This window comes from Hipposideros armiger, unplaced genomic scaffold (assembly GCF_001890085.2).
Source record: "Hipposideros armiger isolate ML-2016 unplaced genomic scaffold, ASM189008v1 scaffold_470, whole genome shotgun sequence".
NCBI classification, from domain to species: Eukaryota; Metazoa; Chordata; class Mammalia; order Chiroptera; family Hipposideridae; genus Hipposideros; species Hipposideros armiger.
The window spans coordinates 1388745-1414219 of record NW_017731820.1 but is presented as its reverse complement, the minus strand read 5'-3'; the positions used below and the strand labels follow the sequence as shown (position 1 = coordinate 1414219).

The 25475-nt window shown below is 42.7% G+C and overlaps 1 protein-coding gene and 1 pseudogene across 6 annotated transcripts in view; one reads left to right on the top strand and one right to left on the bottom strand.

Annotated features, from left to right (window-relative positions):
- Window positions 1–25475, top strand: part of EZH2 (enhancer of zeste 2 polycomb repressive complex 2 subunit) — a 112078-nt gene that overhangs the window by 31026 nt on the left and 55577 nt on the right. The window lies entirely within an intron of this gene.
- LOC109395445 (tubulin alpha-1C chain-like) lies at window positions 14638–16026 on the bottom strand (annotated as a pseudogene).

The following is a 25475-nucleotide window of genomic DNA, read 5'->3' as shown; positions in this document are numbered from 1 at the left end:
CAGCCCAGCTCCAGGTTGAGCTGTTGTTCAGCATCTTAGCTGTGGAGGGCGGTATCACTGGCCCTCATATGTGGGATCTGAACTGGGGCCCTCTGGCATCCTAAGCCAGCTCTTAACCAACGTACCACTCAGCCGTCCCGCCAGTGGCTTTTATAATACTCATGATGGAGCCCCTGAAGGACCTTTGGTGCATCAGGGACCTCCAAAGGGGGTTGTGAGATGGGAAGGGAGAGACTTGAGGCCCCTCATTTTTTTTTTTAAAGATTTTTATTTAGGCGTTGTAAAATAGTAACATTGGGGAATCTCAGTGATGGATATGTAGGAATTCTTTGTAATATTTTTCCAAAAATTTTCTAAAATATTTTTCAAAATTAAAACCAAAAAATTAGTTTAATACACTCATATGCACTATTTACACTTCAAGGACTAAGAAGGGATGATGGCAGTGGTGCTGTGCTGGAGGTGGGTAGGAAGCGATAAACACTCACTAGTGTTACCAAGAAATTGATAATCATGCAACCTGATCCTGTATGACCACCTCAACTTCTGAAATGTTTTTTAAGAGACTTTTATGAAAACATATAGCTAACATACAATATTATATTAGTTTTAGGCATATACCATAGTTGTTCACCACTTATAGAACTAAAGAAGTGATCACCATAAGTCCGGCAACCATCTGACGCTATCACAATATTATTGACTATGTTCCCCATGCTGTACGTTACATCCCTGTGACTTTTTTTTTTTTTGTACTTGGGAATTGGGGCCTCTTATGTTTTGAGAAACAATCTTTTTGCCTTTTCTCGATGCAAAGAGGTGCAACTGAGTAAATCAGAGCAGAAAATGAAAAGTTTCTCTGCTTGCCATTTCAGTGATTGTGAAATGCACATACATCTCAGCCCGGAAGGAATTAATTTGACTCACGTAGATGTAAGGTCAAAATTAATACGACTACAATCCCTTGGGCGATCTGTACTTGTTCTGAACGCTCTTATCACATGCTCTTGGGGACACAGGACACAATATTATTGTTCAGATATGTGGAGGGGGAGGCCAGTGAGTCCGATGGCAGCGAGATACTAGGGGTCATGTGGTGTCTTGCTTGGAGAAACCTGATCAAGAAAGCTGGAGATACCAACTGTAGGGCTTGGGCTGTGGACGTGGGAACCTAACCCAGGAGCCTCTTACAGAAATGAGTGCCCGGGTTGAGGCACAGATGGGACCGGACCATTTGGTCCTGATTTGTATCAGGGAACTGGAGGCTTATGGCTGATCCCCTGCCTCGAAGGAAACAGAGCACTCTTCATTAGTCAAGGTCTGTTAAGCCTCACTGGGAAGAGAGGGGAGGGCTGTTTATTCAGTAAGTATTCAGTAAGTGCCTTCTATAGATGAGGCACGTGCAAAGGATAGAAAAGTACAGAATAAGATATATAGGATCTAAGCCACCTGGCGGCTTATGGGCCAAAGACTGCTGACTAAGGCGTTCCTGTAGAACTCAGTTTCCCCGTCTGTCAAACCTCCCTCCCTCATATACAAACCATGAAGACGAAATGAATTGGTGTATGTAAAGTGAGTAGAGATGCTTGGCAGGCTTCAGGCACCTGATAGTTGCTGGTCCCCCACTTCTCCCCCACCATGTAAGAACCCCAGTCATCCCGAGTTACTCTGATTCTTGCCCACTCGGGTCTGTCACCAGGAGAGTTCCAGCGACCCCACTTTAGACCTTCGGCTATTGTCTGAACCCAGCTATCCCCTGGATGCCTGAACTTGCCCTTACCATGCACCCCACCCCCACACCATGACTCACCCTAGGCCCAACATTTATTTGGTTAGGAAACACCTAGTTTTCAGACGTGAATATATTTGGGCTGCAACAGTGATTTCAATTTGTGGCTTTACCACGGTCTTGCTACCAAGCAGTGTTCAGGTTTATTAATTTTATATGCATCAGAGTCTTTGAAATTGTTAGTTCATATGTATGGAAATAAATTTTCATGAAATGAACTACAAGCTCTGTTATACAGGACATCTTTAATACCAGAGTAAAATAGCTTTTAAATTACTAGAATGGCAGGTTTCTGCTATAAATTTGTGTAGAAAAGGGTGAGGGGGGGGGAAAGAAAGCATAGATGGAACAAAACAAAACAAAGAAACAGGAAAGAAAAGTAGATGTGAAGTTCGCTGGTACTTTGGGTTACGTTCAGGGAGGAAATTTGATCCCGTTTTTGCTGGAACCAGACCTTTTCCCACCCTGATGATGCCCTGTAAAGGTTGGGGTTATGTCAACCCCACCAGTGCTCAGGGGCCACTTGGGACCCCTGGGGTGGCTCTGTGGCTGAGCTAGGAGGAAAGGATAAGGGGCCTAAGGAAGGTTGCAATTGCAGGCTGCCTCCAACAGGCATCTGCTTCAGATCCCTGGGCTCCCACGGGAGGAAATAGGACCTGGAGGCCACTGATGAAACCAGAGCCCAGACCCTCCCTGGATGGAACCCAGGCGAGCTGCGGACCAGGGGGAGTGGTGATGTCTGAGCTCAGTGGTCCTCACGGAGACCACTGTCCACACGAAAACCAGGCTTGGAGTGGTCTCTTCTCCTTTGAGTTAATTCCTCCATCTGCCCTGTGCCACAGGCCTACGGGTGATATTTCATAGCTGCTTCCAGAATGATTCATGTCTTCACAAAAATCAAAACTAGCGAAGAGTACAGACTCCTGCGGACACCAAGGGAAGGAGCGGGGAGAATGTTGTTAGAGAGGAAATGTCGTAAGTTCAACCAGAGTTTAGATTTTTAAAACAGCATAAAGTTGCACATGATTACCGCTTATTTGGACTGACAAAGAAGGAAAGAGGATTGAAAAGCAAATTCTTCTAGCCTAGTCAGGAAAAAGAGAAACATTTTATTTACACCTCCCCTACAGTTTTCTGTTCTATTCTTTTTATATCCTTTTTTTTTTCCCCTGCCTCCGATGAATTTGGAATCATCATTCTGTTATTACCAGAAATTTGTCTCACGTTACCACGTGTGACTACAGACTAAGGACAGTGGTTCCACAAGCCATGCATGGAAATCAATGTCCTTATTTTACAGTCAAAGCACACACAGGCAAAATGTACATATATCAAATTATCGTGTTGTACACGGAGAACGAACACAATGTTATATGACAATGTCTCAATTTTAAAAAAACACATTCTGCTTGCATAGAGTATCGGATGGGGGTTGGGACATCATTGGCAATCTCTGATTTTACTTGTTGAAATATGGAGTCGGGAATGGAGAATTGATTCCAGAGCTTGGCATTTTCAAAACAGTTTGCACTTGCAAAAGCCATCATATATTATATAATAACCAAGTACCATTATCCATTCCCCTCTGCACAACTCAAATGAGATTAGCACCAGATTGTCTCAGATTCTTAGTAGTGGGAGCTGGACCCAGGCAGGTCCCCATGTGCAGTATTTTGCAATTAGATGCTTGATAATGATAATGCTTTGATGTAGAAACTCAGTTTTTAACTTTTGGTCTTTTTGTTTTCAACATAGTGAACCATGAAAATTGTGAAAATTTAATTTCTCTTGTTGTACGATTTTAGACATTGTCAAGGCTCTTCGATGACAAGCTTTAGTTACAGAGAGGAGAGATGCTGCTATATTCAGAATAGCTACCATCAGACCCACAACACAATGGTACCTGAAACAGCAGGGCGGAACCCGGAAGCTGTAGACTGTGGGCGGCTATGTTGAAAGATTGAGTTGACTTTGGGTGGATTTCTGAACTTAGTCCCCATGGATGGGTTTCAGGGGCTTTGGGCACTCCCTGAAATACCCTGTTTGGAAATTTTGAGCATAAGGCAGTATTTGTGGCTTACTCAGGTGCTCAAAGGAGTTCAGCTTGTAAAAGTAAAAGCACAATTCCATGTCTTCTGCTTTCCCACCTCCATCAGGTTGAGAAGACAGGTATGTACATGCAGCTAGAGCAGTGTGCTGAGGCATTTGTCCAGACTCATTTCTTCCCTTCTCTCTGCTAACAGAGCCCTGCTTTTGCTCAGGGTGACAGTGGGCCCAAACTGAGGGGGTGGTGACTCACGATATTGCCAACTTGTATGTCTCAATCCCTTTCCCTTTGTCACCCAGCTCCCTAGCTTCCCTCCCAGACTTACGATATTTCAAAACCAGGCATGAGATTCTCATTGTCTTTCATTAGATTGGCAACTTCCCAGCCTCCCTTGTACTAACTTCCCTTTAAGGGTCGTGGGCATGCGTTCCTTGCCAGCGATATGTCAGAGGAAGTCCATGGGAATGCTTCTGGAGAGCTTTTGCTTTCCTTATACATGAGGAAGTAGTGGCTGACTGAGCCCTTTCCCCTTGCTTTCTGCCTTGAACTTACATGTGATGGTTGGAGCTGCAGCAGCCATGTTGCCACCTGAAGGTGACAGGCCTGGGCATGATTGGCCAATATGCAAAATGGAGACAGAAAGAATCTCAGTCCTCAATGACATTGGTAAGCTGGCATACCAATTCTCATAGGGGCTGTATCTGAGTTTCTTGTTAAGTAAACAATAAACGTTCTTCCAGCTTCAGCCACAGTTGTTAGTGGAGGGTCTCTGCTACTTGCAGCCAAATGTACTTCAATAGAGACAGTGAATAAACTTTTTCAGCTTAAAATACAGTCAGTTGATTCTGTCGGTTGAAAATGCATCACTAGTAGCTTGATAATGTTTTCACTGGATGACACAAACCCTATTATTATGCTAGCCTTCTAAATATGCCTGCATGGGGAAAATCAGGAATGAAAAGAGTGATCCTCTGAACATAAATAGTATTCTCCCTGATATAAAGGATAGATTTTACCTTGTTTTGGTGAATAATACTTAAATCCATGAACAGAAGAAATGATAGAGGCAAAGAGACTACATCTCACCTTTCAACTGACGTGGAAGTTAATTTTAAGTTTCCATCCTTTTCTGTTTCAAACATTTCTATCTTGATGAATTTTGGTGGTATTTTATCATATGGCCTACATACTAATGTAAAAAAACAAACCCACTAACTAAGGTTTGAATTTTTTGTTTGTTTTATTTTTTTTATACTCTAATAAAGCCATTTTGATATGTAAGTCACTTGGAAAATTTGAGGAAGGAGGAAGCCACTGAACTGTTAGCATATTCTCCACTAAATTTAGTCACATGTATTTCTATGGTATTTATATAAATTCATACATTACTTCACATATATCTATGTACATGTTTGTGGATTATTTTTATTTTTTTAATTTTATTTTTTTAAAATTGGGGAACAGTGTGTTTTTCCAGGACCCATCAGCTCCAAGTTGAGTAGTTGTTTCAATCTAGTTGTGGAGGGTGCAGCTCAGCAGCCCATGTGGCGATTGAACCAGCAACCTTGGTGTTGTGAGCACTGCGCTCTAACCAACTGAGCTAACCGCTGCCCCTGTGGATTTTTTTTAAAAAGCTTTATCTATAGTGCACCCAAGGTGAAAGGGTCGGAAGCTTATCAGTTAGCTTTTGCTGCGTAACAAACCCTTCCGAAACTCGGCAGCTTAAACAGCAGTGATGTCATTGCACATGTGTCTGCAGGTGGTTGGCCTAACCTGTGCTGTGGGGTTGGCTTCAAGTTGAAGGTAGGATCTAGGCCTGCGTCACATTTCTCAGACCAGCAGGCTGGCTGGGACATGTTTTTCTCATGGTGATGGCAGAAGTGTGAGATGCAAGAGGGCAAGTCCAAATGCTCATGTGAAGCCTTTGCTTGTATCACATCCATTTACATGGCCAAACTGGGTCACAGGGCCAAGCCCGATATCCACACTGTAAGAAATAGCCTTCACTGCTAGCTGGAAGGGACCACAAAGCCACATGGCAAAGTTCACAGGAAAAGGGAGGGGACAAGGACTGAAAACAATGATGCTGTGTCAGAGAAGACAGTGACAAAGGACCAGCCTCTGGCCTTGTTCTGACACAGTTCCCAGAACCCGACAGAACTAAGAATTAAAGAAACTATCTTAGGAAAGAGATGGCTGGTACTCCTTCTGTGAAAGGTAAAATTCCTTATACTAAGCATGTATGAGGCCATGTTTAGAAGAGTCAAGTCAACAACGCTTTTGAAAAGATCACCATCCATGTCTATCGTATTTGTGTACCTTTCTAGAGCTAGCCTAGCATGTCTGTGGAATCAAGACAATTTATTGTGTCATTGATATTGTCGCTGTCTTTCTGTATGCTGGAATTGTACAGAGATTGTATTTACAAGATTCATAGTGTGCTAATGACCAATGCTTTTTTTTTTTTAACAATAACTACCATAATAGCCATGTTCTTCACATGCATTCTTTCGTTTTAATCTTCACAGCAACCCTGTGAAGTAGGAGTTGTTGATTATTCCTATTCCACAGATGAGGAAACTGAGTTCTGGGGAGGCACAGCTACACCCAGGATTTGAACCTAGTTAATCAGTCTCGCTTAGCACTCACATGCTTAATGGGACTGGCTGTTCCCTGCGCGCATGCAAACACACACACACACACACACACACACACACACACACACACACACACTGAAGACACTGTCGTCTAATACTCTGGTCCATGTGACACATGAAGCCGCTGCCACCAAATTAATACCATGAAATATACATGCTGTAAAATAAGACAAATTGGGCCAGCCGAGTGGCGCATTGGTTAAGAGCTGTCTTGGGATGCCAGCTCTGAGCAGCAGAGCCCAGGTTCAGATCCCATATGAGGGCCAGTGACGCTGCCCTCTACAGCTAAGATGCTGAACAACAGCTCAACCTGGAGCTGGGCTGCCGTGGGTCGCCAGCGATGGGTAGGCTGCAGCCCTTGCTGCAGTGGGTTGCCATAAGCTACCGTGTGTGGCTGGCAGCCGTTGTGAGCTGCCAAGAGCCGCCGTGAGTGGCCATCCAGAAGCCGATGACTGATCTGCCTCACCCAGGAAGAGCGCAATGATGGTGCCAACATGGGCCAGTGAAGCAACATCCTCCACAGCTAGACTGAAGAACAAAAAAACGACAGCAACTTGTCTGTTCCCTTTCGCCCGATTCCCCAGCGCTGTTCCCCTCCCCCAATTCCCCAATAAAATCCTTAAATAAATAAAATAAGACAAAACATGCGTCTGTGTTACTACATTTTTCTGTGCTGTAATATGGAAAATGGCTTTTGAGCACTACATCCTGAGAATTTGGGTTGTTAGCAGAAGGATGCCTTTTACAAAACAAACATGAATGTTTCCAATACGCGTAGATCTCTCATTTTCGGGGCTGTCATTTTCATTGGCCTTGGCCTCTCAAACCAGCGCGGCTGGGGCCAGCCACGCCCACAGCCTGAGATCTTGCTTCCAGTGAGTGACCTTCCGCCAGTTCTAGCCAGTCCTACCTGGCAGGTCCCAACCCCCGGGGACCCCTGCTCCCCTGTGCACAGCTGGAGCGTGCAGGTGGCTCTTCATGTCCCCACTGCCACTTGAAAACCTGTCTTATTTTTCCTCCTTGGTTCTCCATTGTGTTCTGCACCCTTTTCTGAAATTTTTTGTGTTATGTGGACCCACGGAGCGCTATTTGAAGAAACTTACTAGAATTCAAGCCTTCAAGGAACCTCTTTCTGGATCGGAATTTAACCGTTCAGCTTTTAATCTCATCCTTTGCTCATCGCGCTGAACAAAATGAAATCTCTGGGCTTTTAAATGCTTTCAACAGTCGTTTGAGCCATTGTCCTTTTTATTTGTTTGAAGCTATACAAATGAATTCCTTTAAAAAGGGTATTCTTAAGACAAATACTTTGGGTATGAACTGGAAATAGTAAAGCACACCCCTTAAGCCCAAGAGTGCTTTCATGTGAACCACAAGTCAACAGTTATTCCTTCAACTAGCGTGTGCTTTTTGCCTCTTTGACAAGAGGGATATCATTTGGGGGGTACTTTGGGGATGGCTAATGGAAGTGGGAGGGGTGAAATTCAAATTATTTTTATAACTGAGATAGCACAAGCATTGACCAATCAGAATGGACACTGGTCATGAACAGCCCGTACTGGTGCCTGTACTGGTGTCAGTCACCTCAGCACCAGGTGTGCCCAGCTCTCTATGGCCCCAACACTGGCACTGGGCTCCATGGTCCCAGCTCTGGCTCCAACTTCTGTTAGGTGCTTTTGTAAATAGAATCTATTGTTCTAAGGAAAAGATTTGTCGCCATTTAGGAGATTCAGTTTCCGAAGGCAGTTTCAAAAGGTTTTCAAAGAGATTTTGAGCATTGACTAGAATAAGTTATTCTTTCTCGAAGTGTACTTCTACTTGAGAATGTGTAAACTCTGGCATATTTATTTTTTAAAAATGAGTATTGTTCTTTTGTCATACTTCCTGGTAATTGATATACTTAGTCACTTCCATGAAGTGACTATCATTTTGATGAAAGGTCAAGTCAGGTGACAGATGTCTGACTTATTCAGAGAACCTTAAGCCCAGGGAGAAAAGGAGATTATTGTTAGATTAGAGCAGTCAGTATAGAATTGTCACGTTATAGAGGAGGAAGAGTCGGATTTGGAATGAGAAACCAGCTATCCTAGTTTGACAACCAGTGTTAAGGGGACAACCTGTGCTGTTTGCTTTCAGCATGTAGTTTGCAACACTGGTGGAGCACAAGGCAGAGAAGCAAAAGCCCAAAAGCAGGGCTGGGAAGAGCTCAGCTATAACTCAGTCTGCTTTTGCTCTTCATGCGTGCAATATTCTTTTCATAGCGGATTTGCAAATAAATTCTCTGGAAACAGAGCCAAGTGAAGAAGGCATGGGATTGGCTCAGGAGTTTGAGAATACAATAGAGTAATTCCGCCAAAACTACACCTTTTTGTAGCAACTTATTTTAACTAATTCACATTAAAAAGGAAATGTAAAACTGCTATTTGTTCTAAAATGCCCAACAACAGAGGGCTAGTTGAATGATTATAGCATATCTGTAATTTAGAATATGAATCAGGCATTGAAAACCATGTTTTCAGGAAAGCAATACTATATATTATTGTTCCACACATACATAAATTATATGTAAAAGGTCTAAAATCTGCATAGGAATGACAAATGCCAAATTCAAATTGATGTGTTACTTCTGGAGGGGGAAGTGGGAAAATGGGGTTTGTTATACGGGTAATGTTTATTTCTTCAGCTGGGCGGTGGGTCCATGGGTGTTCATTATATGAGTTTCTGTGCTTTCTGTGTGCTTGAATTATTTCAAAATTTTAAAAATCATGTTTTGAAATTCTAATCACATAACATGCTCATGATAAAATATTAAACAAAGTCAATCTGTCTATAAAATATACACAATATGGTCACAATTTTGTTTTAAAATAATGTACATATAGATATACACACACATATATATGAATAGAAAAAAGTGAAAGAAGCTACCTCTGGTGATTTTTATTTTCTTATGCTTTTTTTTTTGCATTATCTGAACGTTTTACAATAATATACTTTATAATCTAAGACGTGGTATTTTAAAATATTATGGTCTCTAACAACTAATGAAGTGGGGTGTACGCTTTTGTTTTTTAAAATGATATAAGTCATACGTGAATGTGCTCTTATTACGAAGAGTCTGGCAGCCATAATGACACGGACTGAGTGGGACACCCCTTCCTCACTCTCGTCCCCTGTGCTCTCCCCCAGAGGTGACACAGTTCTGTGCACATTCTTCCAGTCCCTTTCTATGCATTGTTCTTTTATATATGTGCATATAGCTCTCTTGTATTTACATAAATGAAATCATACTATCCATACTGTTTAATGATTTACTTTTCTCATTTTATACTACATCTTGGGAGATTTAAAAATATCAGTATAGGTAGATTTACTTCGTATTTTTAATTCAAAATTTTAATTTTATTCACTTGATCTCATTTTAATAACTGCATAGTATTTATAATCTATACATATATATTTATTATATAGCTGTACCATAATTCATTTAATTGTATTCCTAATAATGGATATTAAGCTAGTTGCTAATTATTTCTATTTCAGTAAATGTTTCAGTGACCATCCTTAATTTTAAGTGGATGAACAAGAATTTTTGTAAGAAAAATTCCTAGAAACGGCATTTCTAGGTCACGCAGTACACACATATTCAGTAATAACAAATGCTGCCAAACTGCCTTCCTAAAATATTTTGTCACTTAATACTCCCGACACAGATGAGCCTTTTTTCCTCAGAGCCTTGCATTTCACTAACATATCTTGAAATATACAACAAGTTTAACAAGAACATTTGATCGATTTCCTGAATGAGCATGTCTTCCTTTTATAATGAGAAAAATGTTTTAAAATGAAATAAAAATGTTGCTTTCAAGGCTGAAAGCAAATACACCAAAATGGTTCCCTTTGGAAGATAGGCTATGGGCAATTTTAATTTCTTTTATAATTTGGAAAAAAAAGGGACAGTTCATTAAAAATAAGAATGTTGTAGAAAAAAATGCCAAAAAAAAAAAAAAGAAAAGAAGAAGAAGAAAAAGAAGAAAACAAGAGAGGAAGGGAGAAAGATGTCATAAGTCCGTTGGATAGAATAGAACCGGTTTGTTTATACTTCAGAGCAATGCTAGTTTGGGCAGTTGGTACAAACAGTTACCTGGAATAAACATCAGAGTGGATCCTTTGAAATGTTATTAAAACACACGTCATTATTACACTCTGAAAGTCGAAGTGACTTAACACCTTAGAAAAAATTTAATAATCGCCTCATTTTCTGCTAGAACCCAGGCTTCTTTAAAAGGACATTGGGCCTATAAAATAATATAAGATATGAAAAACAATAAAATTATGGGCAAAATGAATGTCTTTTTACTGAGAAGTCTCTGCCAGTGTACACTGACTGTTACATACTATTTCCTTTTGCATCTATGAGATGTAAACTATTGAGCAATTGCTGTCTTTTAAGATTATCCTAGCATAATTTTGTATGAAAGCATTATACTCAAAAAATAAGTTACAAGGTCAGTGCAATTCCAGTGCAATGTTCTAAGTTCAGTGGTTTGTTTTTTTTCCCCAAAAAATTTCACAGGTGAGACATGCATGACAATGCAAAAGCAATCAGCTATACAGTTGATATATCAACCTTAGTTTTAAGTGGCTGCTTTTTTTTTCTTAAACATATGGTTCCCAAATGAAGTTTTATCACTGCTGCTGTTTCTCTTCCCAAAAGATTATACACCAGTTTGATACATTTCATCAGTGGGAAAATATTTTCTCCTCAAGTTAGGAATGAATTTCTGCAGTTGGAAACGTTTCTCATATTAAAAATATTGAATCAGAACTGCTCTTCGTTTGATGGTAGGAAATGTCTTTCGTTGACAGTCACTAGAACTCTAATTGCAAAGCGGCATGTCAACAGTTTGAAAAGAATAGAGGAACTGCCTTGCTTGTCTGGCCGGCCTGGTGTCCTGTGCCAGCAGAGGCCACAATGCCAGCACTGAGTGAGTGACGCAGCACTCTGCCCGCTGGTCCCCTGGTGCAGGAGGACACAAGGTGGCATAGAGAACCTCGCCGTTCATACCCACTGAGGACATACAAGAGTGGGGGAAATCAGGTTCAGGATCTTGTTTTTGGCAGCCTCTATTATCCAGAGAGTTCTTATCTCAAAGCTCACCTACACCATCCAGTAACTCAGGGAGTCCCTCTGTCAGGAACTTCATTGAGCCTGGTCCTGATTTCAGGGTCCTGGTGACACACACTGCCTTTGAGATCCTAGACAATAATGACTCCAGAGGCTAAGGGACTTGGCCATGCCTTCCAGGATATCCTCCCTTTTCTCTTTTCCTTGCTTTCTCTGTGTCCCTTCCCTCCCTCCTCCATCTATACTCCTGATCTGGTACAAGCAGGGCCTGGACCAAAGCAAGCCTTAGGTAAATGTCATTTGAATAAATAAATGAACGGTCATGTATGGCTCAGGCTTTTAAGCATTTATGCAAACATTTTAAACGCTTTTATGCTTGTCTAATTAGTTGTTGTTTTCAGGTAATGAGTTTTTTAAGTTTACTTACGAAATGAAGTAGTTTTTAATTGTTTTCAATCTACATTATAGAGAATGCAAGCAGTGCTTTTTAATTGAAACATCTTGGGGGTCGGTGGGACAACCTGGACTTACTTTATCCAGATCATATGTGTTTTCAGAGAACTTGAACCCTTGCTTCACTTCTCAACCTTTGCGTTTTCAGCCTAACAAGTACCAATTTGTTGTCTGTCTGTATTTAGCAGACTCTTTTCTTTTTCCCTTCCCAATCCCCATTTCTCAGTCCTTTTGGGTGCAATGATAAAAAATACTTGTAGTATTTCCTTTTGTGAACACCTCAGAGTTTTTTTGTTTTAAGTTTGATACCAGGACAATAATGTTTTGTTGTCCTTTTGGGCCTTAAGACCTTATTTTCAGGCAACTGACTTCCCAAATGCCTTTCCTTAGGCTTTGATTGATGGCTCAGGGGTCTTCTTTTTTCATATAAAGAGGATTTATTTTACCCCTAAATAAGTTGTCTGACCTTTCCTTAAGAGTAAGTATCATTTCTCTGGAAGTAGGATCTTTTGGTGGGAGGAATGTCTAAACTAATTCTTTGTTTCCCTGAGTGATCACCCCTTCTTTCTTTTTTTAAAAAAAATAACTTTGAGATATAATTTTTATACCATAAAGTTCACCTTTTTAAACTGTATAATTCAGTGGCTTTTAGTATGTTTACAGAGTTGTACAATCATCACCATAACCTAATATGAAAGCATTTTCATCATCCCCAAAATGACCTTGAGGGGCCGGCCGAGTGGCTCAGTTGGTTAAGAGTTGGCTTAAAAGCGCGAGCTCTGAGCAACAGGGCCGTCGGTTCGATTCCTACATGGGCCAGTGACGCTGCGCCCCAGCTGAGCTGTCGCTGAGCTGCCAACAGGTGGCAGGATGGCTCAGCTGGTATAACAACAAGATTGCCTGTTCAATGGTAGGCTATGCCCACCTGCAACTAAGACTGAACTCGGCACCTTGAGGTGAGCTGCCACCTGGATGGCTCAGTGGATAGAGCATGGGCTCCTAACAACAAGGCTGCTGGTTCGAATTCCGCATGGGATGGTGGCTACACCCACCCACAATGAAGATTGAACACAGCACCTTGAGTTTAGAGGCCACGAGCTGCTGCTGGGCAGCCAGATGGCGACTGGTGCCCTCCACAACTAAGATTGAATAACAACAACTTGGCTGGTCCCCTTCCTCAATTCCCTAACACTGTTCCCCTCCCCCAATTCCCCAATAAAAATCTTTAAAAAAAGACCTTGAAGTTTTAACAGTCATGCCTCCTTCCTCGTCTCTCCCTGCCGCCTGGCCCCAGGCAATGGCTAATCTACCTTCTGTCTCTGTAGATGTGTTCACTCTGACATTTCTTATAAATGGCACCATACAATATGTGGCCTTTTGTGTCTAGCTTCTTTCCCTGACCATAATGTGTTTGAGGTTCATCCATGTTGTAGCATGTATCAGTATTTCATTCCTATTTATTGTTGAATAATATTTTACCGTATGGATATATCACATTTTGTTTATTCATTCATCAGTTGATGGACGTAATGTGTTGTTTTCACTCTTTGGTGATTATGAATATTGCTTCTGGGGGGGTTGTAAAAAACTTTCCCCTCAAGGTTCTTCTGGATGCTTTAATCATCAAATACACGAGACAGATTAACAAGAGAAAATAATCACATTTAATTCCATACGTATGTGTGGGAACCCCGCATATATGACAGAATCAGAGCCCCCACATCCATGAGAGGTTCAAAGACAGAAAGGGAGTATGGGTATGTAAGACTTTTCCTAGCTAGGGATGAGGTAAGGTGCCTTGGGGCATCAAAGGGTCAGTGCAGGGTGATAAGAGCAGATGTTCAGTAATTTGGTCAAAGAGGTTATCTATGATAATCTCTCACTTCGGCCAAGGCCCTCAATTCAAATTCTTCTAGGTAGTTAGGGGAGGGGCAGAAGTTTCTCTTGATCCTGCGGCTTAAGTTGCCTTTAGCTCAAAACAATCTGCGTGTACCACAGAGGCAGATCTTTCTGAACCCTCACACTGCTCTGAATGTTCATGTACAAGTTTTTGCATGGCTATGTATTTTTATTTCTCTTGGGTGTATTCCTAGAAGTGCAATTGCTGGTTCATATGGTGACTCTTTTTGTTTAACATTTTGCAGAGCGGTCAGACCGTTTTCCAAAGTGGCTGTGCCACTTGGCACTTCACCTGCAATGCATGAGGGTTCCAATTTCTCGGTATCCTTGCTAACACTCTCTCTCTTTGATTATAGCCATCCTAGTGGATGGGAAGGAGTATTTCATTGTGGTTTTGATTTGCATTTCCTTGATGATAACGGTGTTAAGCATCTTTTCATGTGCTTATTAGCCATTTACTTATCTGCTTTGGAAAAATGTCTATTCACATCTTTCACCCATTTTTTTTTTCCAGATAGGGAGTACTTTATTAGAACCCATCAGAGAAATGAACAGGTTGGGTCTATAACAAAGCTTCGTGTTTTAAAGCATAGGTCAGTAATTGTATATGAGAGTATACACTGCTACATATAAATGAACTGAACAGACCACAGCTTTTCAATGCTTAATACAGAATAAGCTTCCCTGTACAAGCAGCACCTTTGTGACATATTAACATCAATGTCCCCCCTGCTTCCTCACTGTCTTCTTCAGCAGAATCCATACCAGCCTTGTCCTCCTTCTCAAGGTCCTCACGGGCTTTAGAAAGCTCTCCTTCCTCCATACCTTCCGCCACGTGCCAGTGAACAAAGGCTGCCTGGCAGCCATCAGGTCAAACTTGTGGTCCAGACACGCCCAGGCCTCAGCAACAGCGTGGTGCCGCTCAGCGTGCACACAGCTCTCTGTGCTTCGGCCAGGTCTCCACCAGGCACCAAGTGGGAGGCTGGGAATTAATACCAACTTTGAAGCCAGTGGGGCACAGTCTACACACTGGACAGTACGCTTGGTTTTGATGGTGGCAGTGGTGGCATTGACATCTTCGGGAACCACGTCACCATGGTACAACAGGCAGAAAGCCATATATTTACCATGGTGAGGGTCCCATTTCCCCATCTGGTTGGCTGGCTGAAAGCACGCACTGGTGATCTCTGCTACCGAAAGCTACTCATGGTAGGCTTTCTCAGCAGAGATGACAGGGGCATACGTGGCCAGAGGGAAGTGGATGGGGGACAGGGCACCAGGTTGGTCTGGAATTCTGTCAGGTCCACACTGAGGGCTCCATCATATCTGAGGGAAGCAGTGATGGAGGACACAATTTGAGCTATCACCCTATTCAGGTTTGTATTCAGGTTGGGCGCTCAATATTGAGATGTTTACAAAAAATGTCTTAGATGGCGTCGTTGTGGATCATGAAGGCACAATCAGTGTGCTCCGGGGTGGTGTTGGTGGTGAGGATGGAGTTGTAGGGCTCAACCACAGCTGTGGACACTTGGGGGCTGCGTAAATGGAGAACTCCAGCTTGGACTTCTTGCCATAATCGACAGAGAGATGTTCCGTCAGCAGGGAGGTGAACCCAGAACCCGTCCCCCCAGCAAAACTGATGAAAGCCAGGAAGCCCTGAAGACCTGTGCACTGGTAGGCCAAATTTGTCCAAATTTGTCCAAGACAAGGCCAGTGATCTCCTTGCCAATGGTGTAGCGCCCCAGGTGTAGTTATTGGCAGCATCTTCCTTGCCTGTGATGAGCTGCTTCGGGCAGAAGAGCTGGCGGTAGGTGCCAGGGTGAACTTCATCAATGACCGTGGGTTCCAGGTCCACAAACACGTCCCTGGGCACATGTTTGCTAGCACCTGTTTCACTGAAGACGATGTTGAAAGAGTTGTCTCCTCCCCCAATGGCCTTGTCACTTGGCATGTGGCCATCGGACTGGAAGTTGTGTTCCGTGTAGATCTCCCTGCAGGCATTGCCCGTCTGGACACCAGGCTGGCCAGCGTGGATGGAGACACACTCGTGCATAGTCGCTGCTTTGGGGCTGCCGGATGGATGGCTGAGACAGGAAGAGCTTGTTGCTTCTTCCAGGGTGCCTCTTAGGCGGCCGATGTAAGAGAACCTGCCTCTTTCACCCATTTTTAATGCAATATTTGTCTTTTCACTGTTGAGTTGTCAGCATTCTTTATATATTCTGGATATACCTCTTCCTTCTTAATAAACTATTTTCGAGTGGCTTGCCAGACATTACATTCTGGCTTTCTTCTTTCATTGTTCACCCTGCTTCAGTCTTCTTTGTGGGTTCGCTCTCTTCTCCCTGGTTTTTTTTTTTCTCTCTCCCAAACTTACTATTGAAGTATAACCTAGAAACGGCTTGAATAAGTTTTGACACAGTGAATGCACCTGTTTACCCAGCACCCAGATGGAGGAATAGAACATGATTAGCACCCCAACAGTGGGCCTCCTGCTGTCTCCCGTCACTACCGTCACCTAGGATAACCGACGCATCTGCCTTCTAACATCATAGATACGTTTTGCTTGTCAAGGAACTTTAAATAAACAAAACCACGATACGTATTCTTTTTCTCTGACTTCTTTCACTCATATAGATTCACTCATATTGTTGTATGTCGTTGTAGACTGTTCATTTGCATTATTGTAGGATATTCCATATTTAAATTTTCCACAATGTATTCATTCTACTGTTGATGGGCATTTAGGGGTTGTTTTTTTTTTTTTTTCAGTTTGTGGCTATTAGGAAGGTACAGTGTGCTTACGAGAATTCTCGTACATGTCTTTTGGTAAATACACATACATACCTGCTAGATCTATACCTATGAGTAGAATTGCTAGGCTATGGCATATTCAGTATTCATTCAAGTTTAGTAGACACTATCTTCTTTTTCCCAAGTGGTTGTACCAATTTATACTCCTCTTAATAGTGTATAAAAGTTTTGGTTGCTCCACATCCTTGCCAACAACTGGTATCTTTTGTATTATTTTTTGGTGTTGTTTTGTTTTAGTCATTCTGCTAAGGATATAATGGTATAACATTATGGTTTTATTTGCAGCTCTCTGATAACTAGTGAAATTAAGTACCTTTTTATATGTTTATTGGACATTTGTATATTTACTCTTTTGGAGTGCCAGTTTAAGGTGGTTTTTTTTCCCATTTTCTAATATTTTAGCTTCTTTTTCAAGTTGTGCTGCAGGAGTTCTTTGTATAATCTCATGACAAGTCTTCGGTCAGATATGTGTACTGTAGATTTCTTCTAGCCTTTGGTGTGCCTTTTCAGTATCTTAATGGTGTCTTTTGATGAATAGAAATTGTTCAGTTTAATTTTTTTGTTCTTTATGGTGAGCACTTGTGTCCTGTTTTAGCACTTTTTGACTACTCCAAGATCATAACGATGTTTTCTTTCGCTTTAGATCAGTAATTCATCTGGTGTGAGGTTAGAGGCCCAGATTTTCTTCCTCCATGAGTACATGCAGCACCAATTATTGAGAAGGCGGTCCTCTCTCCACTGCACTGCCAGGTCACCTCTGTTGGAAGTCAGGTAGCCATATAGGTATGGCTCTGTTTCTAGTCTCCGTGTTGTTCCCCGTTGGTCGATTTGTCCATCTTTGTGCAAAGATCACTGTGTTAATCACTACAGCTCTAACGAGCTATTTGGCAGCACAGTCTACCAGCTCTTTCCTCTTCTTCAAGATTGTCTTGGCTCCTTTGGCCTTTTGTATTTCACATATATTTTATTTTATTTATTTATTTATTTATTTATTTTTCGCATATATTTTAGAATCAACCTGGCAGTTTACACACATGCATGCACCCATGAACCCTGCTGGGATGTTGATTGGCACTGTGCATCTTCTAAATGATGAAAATATTCCCTCTGTTTACTTAGATATTTTTTAGTTTTCCTCATGATTGTTTTATACTATTCAGCATATAGGCCTTGTACATATTTCATCAGTTTTCTTACTTAGGTATTTGATGTCTTTCAAAAGGTAAATGGTTTCGCTTTAAAAGTTTAATTTCCTCTTTGTTTATTGCCAGCATATAGAAATTGATTTTTATAAACTAGTCTTATATCTAGTGACCTTGTTAACTGTACTCAGTAATTCTAATACTTTGATTGAAGATTAGTTTGGAGTATCTAGGTATATAATCATGTAGTCAGTTTTATTTTTTCCTTTCCAACTCTTATCCCTTGCTAAAACTATGTTCTCTTTCATACAGTGATTTTTGGTCTTTATTGATCCTCTCTATTGTTATAGCCCTTAATTACGGTAAGTAAGATTCATCAGTCCTCAGCTTCCTCAAATCCTCAGTAGTCCTGTATAAGACAATTGTCATATTTGTAAAATGACATTCTGCCCAGGCATCATTTGTAACCATAATTTGGCCAAGCATTCCTCAGTTCCGTACTTGAATTCCTTTAAAACTCCCAGTTATTTCTAGATTGTCTAATTGTTTAAATGGTTTTTTTTTAAAGATTTTATTGGGGAATCGGGGAAGGGGAGCAGACAAGTTACTGTCCTTTTGTTCTTCAGTCTAGTTGTGCAGGATGTTGCTTCACTGGCCCATGTTGGTCTTATCATTACGCTCTTCCCTGGTGAGGCAGATTGGTCGCCGGCGTCTGGACAGCTGCTCACGGCGGCTCTTGGCAGCTCACACTGGCTGCCGGCCACTCACGGTAGCTTAAGGCAGCCCACTGCAGCAGGGGACTGCAGCCTACACCGTTGCCAGCGACTCACGGCAGCCCAGCTCCAGGTTGAGCTGTTGTTCACCATCTTAGCTGTAGAGGGCAGTGTCACTGGCCCTCATGTGGGATCCGAACTGGGGCCCTGCTGCTCAGAGCTGGTGCCCCAAGCCAGCTCTTAACCAACACGCCACTTGGCCAGCCCTAAATGTTTTTTTATTTTTAAAAAATTTTTTATATTTCTATAATTTTTTTAAAAGATTTTATTGGGAAAGGGAAACTGTTTTTCCAGGACCCATCAACTCCAAGTCAAGTCATTGTCTTTCAATCTAGTTGTGGAGGGTGCAGCTCAGCTCCAAGTCCAGTTGCCGTTTTCAATCTGGTTGCAGGGGACGCAACTCACTGGCCCATGTGGGAATTGAACCGGCAACCCTGTTGCTCAGAGCTCCAGCTCTGACCAACAGAGCCACCCATTCACCCTGTTTAAATCTGTTTTAATATATTCGTTTGACTTGATCAAATTTCTCTTTTAAAAGTATTAAAGTAAAATGGTAGAATCTTGATCATTTAGCTGAATTTGTGTTTGGGAAAGTGAGTAGTACAATATGGCCAGAATTTAGGGCGGTAAAAGTGTAAGAGAGAAAACTGATGTGACAGCTTGTTTTATCCGGAGGGGGGCGGGTGGGGAGAGAGAAAGAGAAAGAAATAAGTAGGTAGGGAGTAGGAGTTATTTCAGAAGTGATATCCCATTACTCTGGTGGCCATATTCTATTAATTAGAAGCAAATCACCAGGTGCAGGCCCCACTCAGGGGGAGAGAATTACACAAGGGTGTGAATATCAAGGGGCAGTAATAATTGGGAGCATTTTGGTGGCTGCCTACCGCATCTCCCTTTGGCTTTCTAGAGTCTGACTATTTTAACCTTATTCTGGCAAGGACTGGGCTCATTTAAATTATGACATATTTATGTTACACGACATATGTAACATAAAAATTGTTACAACTTTTTAATTAAAATTTCTCTACATGCCACATATTCCCTGGCCCAGAGTGTTTTCCAGCCTGCCGTGTAAGTTTTATGAACTCAAACTTCTTACCCAGATTTTATATCCTAATGGCTCTTCGTGTGTCCTCCAAAAACTTAAACATTTTTCACTTTGTTCTGTACTACATCTGCCTAAAACCCAAACCATCAGTTTTCTATCTCTGTTAGGACTGAGAAATTCTTTTAAGACCAAGAGTTGACAAAAAGGCAATGTCAAAATTTAATGGTTTGAACATTTTTTTCACCCTAATACACTGCATACTCAGACGCTATCTAGTCTCAGTGAGGTAATTACCAATGGGTGTCTGTTGCAATCAGATGTAAACTTCTATCAAATCTACCCATGTACCTGCATTTATGTCCACATAGCTTCTCTCCTGTTCACACTCCTAGCAAAGGCCACATCCTCCACTCAAGCTCTAGGACCCACCCCCTTTCACCTGTTCAAGGTGTGGACTCCATCCCTTCTGACACACTCCAGGATGTTGCTCCGGCAATATTCTTTCTTTCCTGAAGCATCGATTTTCCCACAGCCACTGGATGTGTCACCACAACACCAACATAGGATGCTATTTCTCTTAAAGTTCTTAGGAACTTGCTCTCGATCCCACTTACTCTGCCAGCTATATTTTCTGTCCTTTTTAGCAAACTCCTTGAGAGAGTTGTCTATAATTGCTGTCTCCAACCTTCTGTAATCCACTGAGGAATCCACTCCAACCAGTCCACGGAAAGTGTCTTATTGAGGCCACCAGTGACCTTCATATTGCTAGATCCAAGGGTCGAGTCTCAGACCTCGGCTGGACCTGTCAGCACAGGTTATGCAATGGCCGCTGTCTCCTCCTTAAAACACTTGCTTCCCTTGGCTTCCAGAATACCAGCTTTCCCACTCTTGCCAGTTGTTCCCTGTCTCCATTGGTTTCTCCTCATCGCCACACCTTTTCACGTTGGACTTCTCTTCTAGCTATACGCATTCCTTTGGTCTCAAATGCCACTTATATGTGGATGATTCCCAAACCGATATTCCTGGTCACAGCCTTTCTAACTCTAGACACGTATCGTGAAGGGTTTTTTTTTTATAACGGAAGTGGTGCAAAGATTCCTTCTAAGTGAAGACATGTGAGCCACACAGAGAATGAAAGAACATGTCTGAACTTCCCTTATCTGACTAAAGCAGAGCTTTAAGTCAGTTACCTAACCCCTCCCAAGTCTCTAGTCAAGGAGGTGACTGACCTTGGGGACTGCAGCATTAAAAAAAAAAATCCTTTCGATAAGCTTCATCAGAACCTCCCACCCTTTGAAGCCTCTTCTACCCCCTGTCTTTTATTTAGCTGGTATATAAACCTTGACCTCTACTAGCTGTGTGGGGAGTTACTCTGGGTACAGCACTCCTGCAGTCGTAATAAACTTTCCTCGTGCTGTCAATGGGTTTGCAGGCCCCGAGAACTAGGACCAAAACTGGTAGAGGAAAAGTTTTCCTCGCAGCAGGAACTTACCGCATACTTGACATCTTTACTTTGTTGAAAACAGGCATCTCAAACTTACTAGGTCTCAAACTAGACTCTGATCTCCAAACCTCCATCTGCATAGCCCCTCCTGCCCCGATTCCAGTCAATTATGCCTCCAATCAATTATGACTGCTTGGCTCATCCGCAAGCTTGTTTTTTTGCATCTTATATCCTATTTGTTGGCAAATCCTATTGCCTCTACCTTCAAAATATATCCAGAATCTGACTCATTCCCACCAGCTCCACTGTTAACCAGTTTGGTTCCCAGCCGCAGTCATTTCTTTCCTGGATGATGACACTCTGATTTGGCTCCTGCTCCATTTCAGGCTACTCTCAACACAGCGGCTAGAACGATCTTGTTTAAATGATCAGATCACCTTTCTGTTTGAAATCCTCTCACTTAAGCCCTAGATCTGCCTGGGCCGCCCCAGCTTTTTGGCCTCATGTCCCAGCCCTCTTCTGCAGCCCGTTCCTAGAACATACCAGGCAGGCTCCCCTATCAGGCCCCAGGCACTTGCCACCATTGCCTCTGCCTGGAACACCCCTTCGTCCCTTTCAAGTTTGTCTTCAAATGTCACCTTCTCAAGGAGGCCCTCGCTGACCAAGCTATTTTAAGATTGCATCATTTGCACTCAACACTTCTCTACTTCCATGCTGTTTTCCTCCATTTTATTTATCACTCTCCCATATGATACATAATTTTATTATTTGTTTCTCTCCGCTGAAACGTCAGCTGGACCAAGGCAGGGAGTTTTGTTTTACTCGCATTGTATTCCTAGCTCCCAGAATAGTATCTCCCACTTAGTAACTGCTCCATCAATATGCGTTGAATGCGAGGGAATAAATGAATATGTGAGAAATCCCATTCGTGGGGTTGAAAGGGAAGTTTGAGATGCTGATAGTCTGATCTTTGCACTTGACCTTCTCCTGTTTCCACAGGAAAGCCCTGAGGATATATTGTGCACATGCAGTGCTGGGCCCTGGGTGTACAATACGGAATAAACTCCTGACTTCAGAGTTTAACCCTCCATTTTTGGTTTTATCCCATGACTGTAATAGTGAATCTCTGTCTATAACAGAGGACAGAATGACCTACCAGTAGTGTTATAACTGTAATCTGAGCATCTTTACACAGAAATGAAAAAGCTTTGGAACTCTCACCCTTCACATCCACCTTTGTATTTAGCCTGGCTTTCTGCTTCATCTAGGCCTTTTTAGTAACTAGCATCTGAGCAGGTGCACGTGCACACACACTCACATTTCCTTGCTTTTCCTGCTTGGAAATCTTCAGATGGGCTTTCTCAGTATCGAAAACGAAATACAGTGGACCCTTGAATAACAAGGTTTTTCAACTGTGTGGGTCCACTTATACGCGTTTTTTCAATAAATGTTGGAAAAATTTTCAGAGATCTGCGACGATTTGCAAAACCTTGCAGATGAATCTTTTGATTTCCTTAACATTTTCTTTTCTCTCGATTATTGTAGGGATACAATTTTTAATGCATATCACATACAAATATATGTGTTAATCAACTGTTATTGGTTAAAGCTTCTGGCCAATAGTACGCTACTTGTAGTTAAGGTTTTGGGGAGTCAAAAGTTATATTTGGATTTTGACTGCATGGGGGCGCGTCGGTGCCTCTAACCCCCAGGTGATTCAAGGGTCAACTGTACTCTTCCGTCCCACCTTTTCTGTATTTGTCAATACACAAACCAAGAGTTGCAAGTATCGGATGCCCTCCATATGTAATGAAGTCCTTTTGCAATATTTTCAAATTATCCCTTTTTCCTGCCATCACTGTGACCTAAAATATCTTGCTGAACTGGCTAATGTCATCACTGAATTAAGACAATTTTGTGATCCACTGGCGTCTCTACTTCCTGCTGCAACTCAGCCTTCGTATTATATTAACTTAAATGATGCTATAAATATTATATTTACTATAGCCCCACTTAGCTCTCTAATCTACTCTCATCCTTTCCCAATTGGAGCTCTCAGCTGTACTTACATTCCATACAGTCACTCTGTGTAGGTTCATTACCATCACAAGTGCCCTGACTGCCCCCTCAGTCTAGATTTTATGCTTTCTTCAGCGTCTAGCTAAAACTTCCTTTTTCTGAGATTTTTTTTTTTTGGAACACCTGGATCCAACATCATTCTTTGATTCTAAATGCCTTAGCAATTCATGATATTTCACACTATGGGAATTCGTTTTTATGTTGCTTTGATGTCTGCTAATACCATTTCTTTGATTTTTCTTTAAAAAATGGCCACATTGTTTCACTATTTCATATAAAGAACAGATAAGATCAGCAGTTTGAGAAGCAACTTCTCAAGTAGTTAACTTTTGAGGTTTAAATTGCTGGTAAAAAAGCAATTGTCCTTTGTGTTACATAAATGTCTAATCACTATGTAGTACGTACTGTATGTCAACGGTAAAAAAAAAAAGGCATCTGTCAATTGCTAGTCTAGATGGAAAGCTTTTACCATGGATTGTGCACGTATTGGTGACTGTTAAGTGTATGACAGATGGAACTATTGTTACATTATTTTATAGTCACATCTCAGCTGCATATCTACTTTTGCGTTATCATTTATTTGTAATTGTGCTTTTATTTGGGCACCTGATTGTTTTTCCTGTTTTGGCTTCCCTGCACATATACTTCCAACACTGAATTTGTTTGGAATATAGAGGGTGTAAAAAAAAATGTATACACATTTTAAGAAAGGAGAAAACTATTAAAATTGTAATAATGTATACCGATAACAAGAGATGAATACACGTCATGTATATACATTTTTTTGGCGCCCCTAGTATATGAGGAATATGATGATTTAGCAAAGGTGGGACTTATGGGTTAAATCAAATGAAGAATCAGTGTATTAAAAATCTTAGTTATTTGAAAATGTAATCAAAAACACGATTTTTAAAGGCTTTCCACGCAACAGTTCATAGTTGACCATTTTTTTCCAGTCTGAACTCTCAATATGGGATCCAACTCTCCACAGGTGAGTGGTTTATTATTTTTTTTTGCCATGTAGCTGCATCCCCATTAAAAGAAAAAAATCGGGAACAACGTTCACTTCATTTGCCCCATTAAGCAAAAGGGCGATTGTATCCTAAACAGAATATTTCCTAATTCCTCTGGGTTGAGACAGGTTTACCCCGAAATCATTTTTAAGTAATTGGAAACTGTTGCAATCATTCTAACACTTTCCGGATTGTTAGCATGAGGCCAGCGAACCGCACTCATTCTGCATAAACGATTTTTAACGTTCAGACGTGCTTGGAACTACAAACACTGGAAGGGTCTGAACAGGCGCTTTGAATGAGGAATTGGAAGTAACTGTATCGTCGCTCCTGTCCAGGTTTCTAAGGAGATGGGCACCGCGGGCTCGACCAGCGGGCCGGGGGTGGGGGTGGGGGTGTTCGGAGACCGGCCGAAGGAGCCCAAGACAAGTAACGGGTCGGGCACTCAGCCAGGCACCGGTCGCGGCGCGTCGGCCCCGCCGGAGCGCGGGAGGGTCGCGGCTCCTCTCCTGTGACGAGCCGGGGTCTCCCGAGCGCGTCCCGCCCGCCCGCGTCCCGGCGGCTCCCGCGCGCCGGCCGGCACAGTCCTCGGCTCCGTGCGCGGGGAAAAGAGCGCGGCAGTTGAAACCGTTACCACCCCCGAGTTTTGAACTGGTTCAAACTTGGCTTACGGCCCCGCCCCGCCCCTCCGGCCCGGGAACTCCGAGGCGGCGGTTCCCGCCAAGCTCCGCGAGCGCGCCGTCCCGCCCTCCGGCCGGTTCCCGCCACCCCACCCGGCCCGCCTCCCGCCCGCGGCCCGGGCTTCGGGCTCCACAGGCCCCCTCGTTCACTTCCTGAGAGGCGCCGAGCCTTCAGCACAAGAACAAAGAGCCGGCGCAGAGCTTCCACTCGGCGGCCCCGTCCCTCAGCGGCCGCGCGCGCACGCGCCGCCGGCCCGGCCCGGCGGAGTCCCGCGGGCGCCTCTGCGTGGGGCTGGCTCAGCGCCTCCGCGCCCGGCGGGCCCTGTGATTGGACGGGAGCCCGCTCGGGTCCCGCCAATCGGGGCGGCGCTTGGTTGGACTGGGGGGGCCAAATAAAAGCGATGGCGATTGGGCTGCCGGGTTTGGCGCTCGGTCCGGGAGCGTTCGACACCCACTGGGACGCAGAAGGCGGTGGAGCAGGAGGCCCTCGCTGACCAAGCTATTTTAAGATT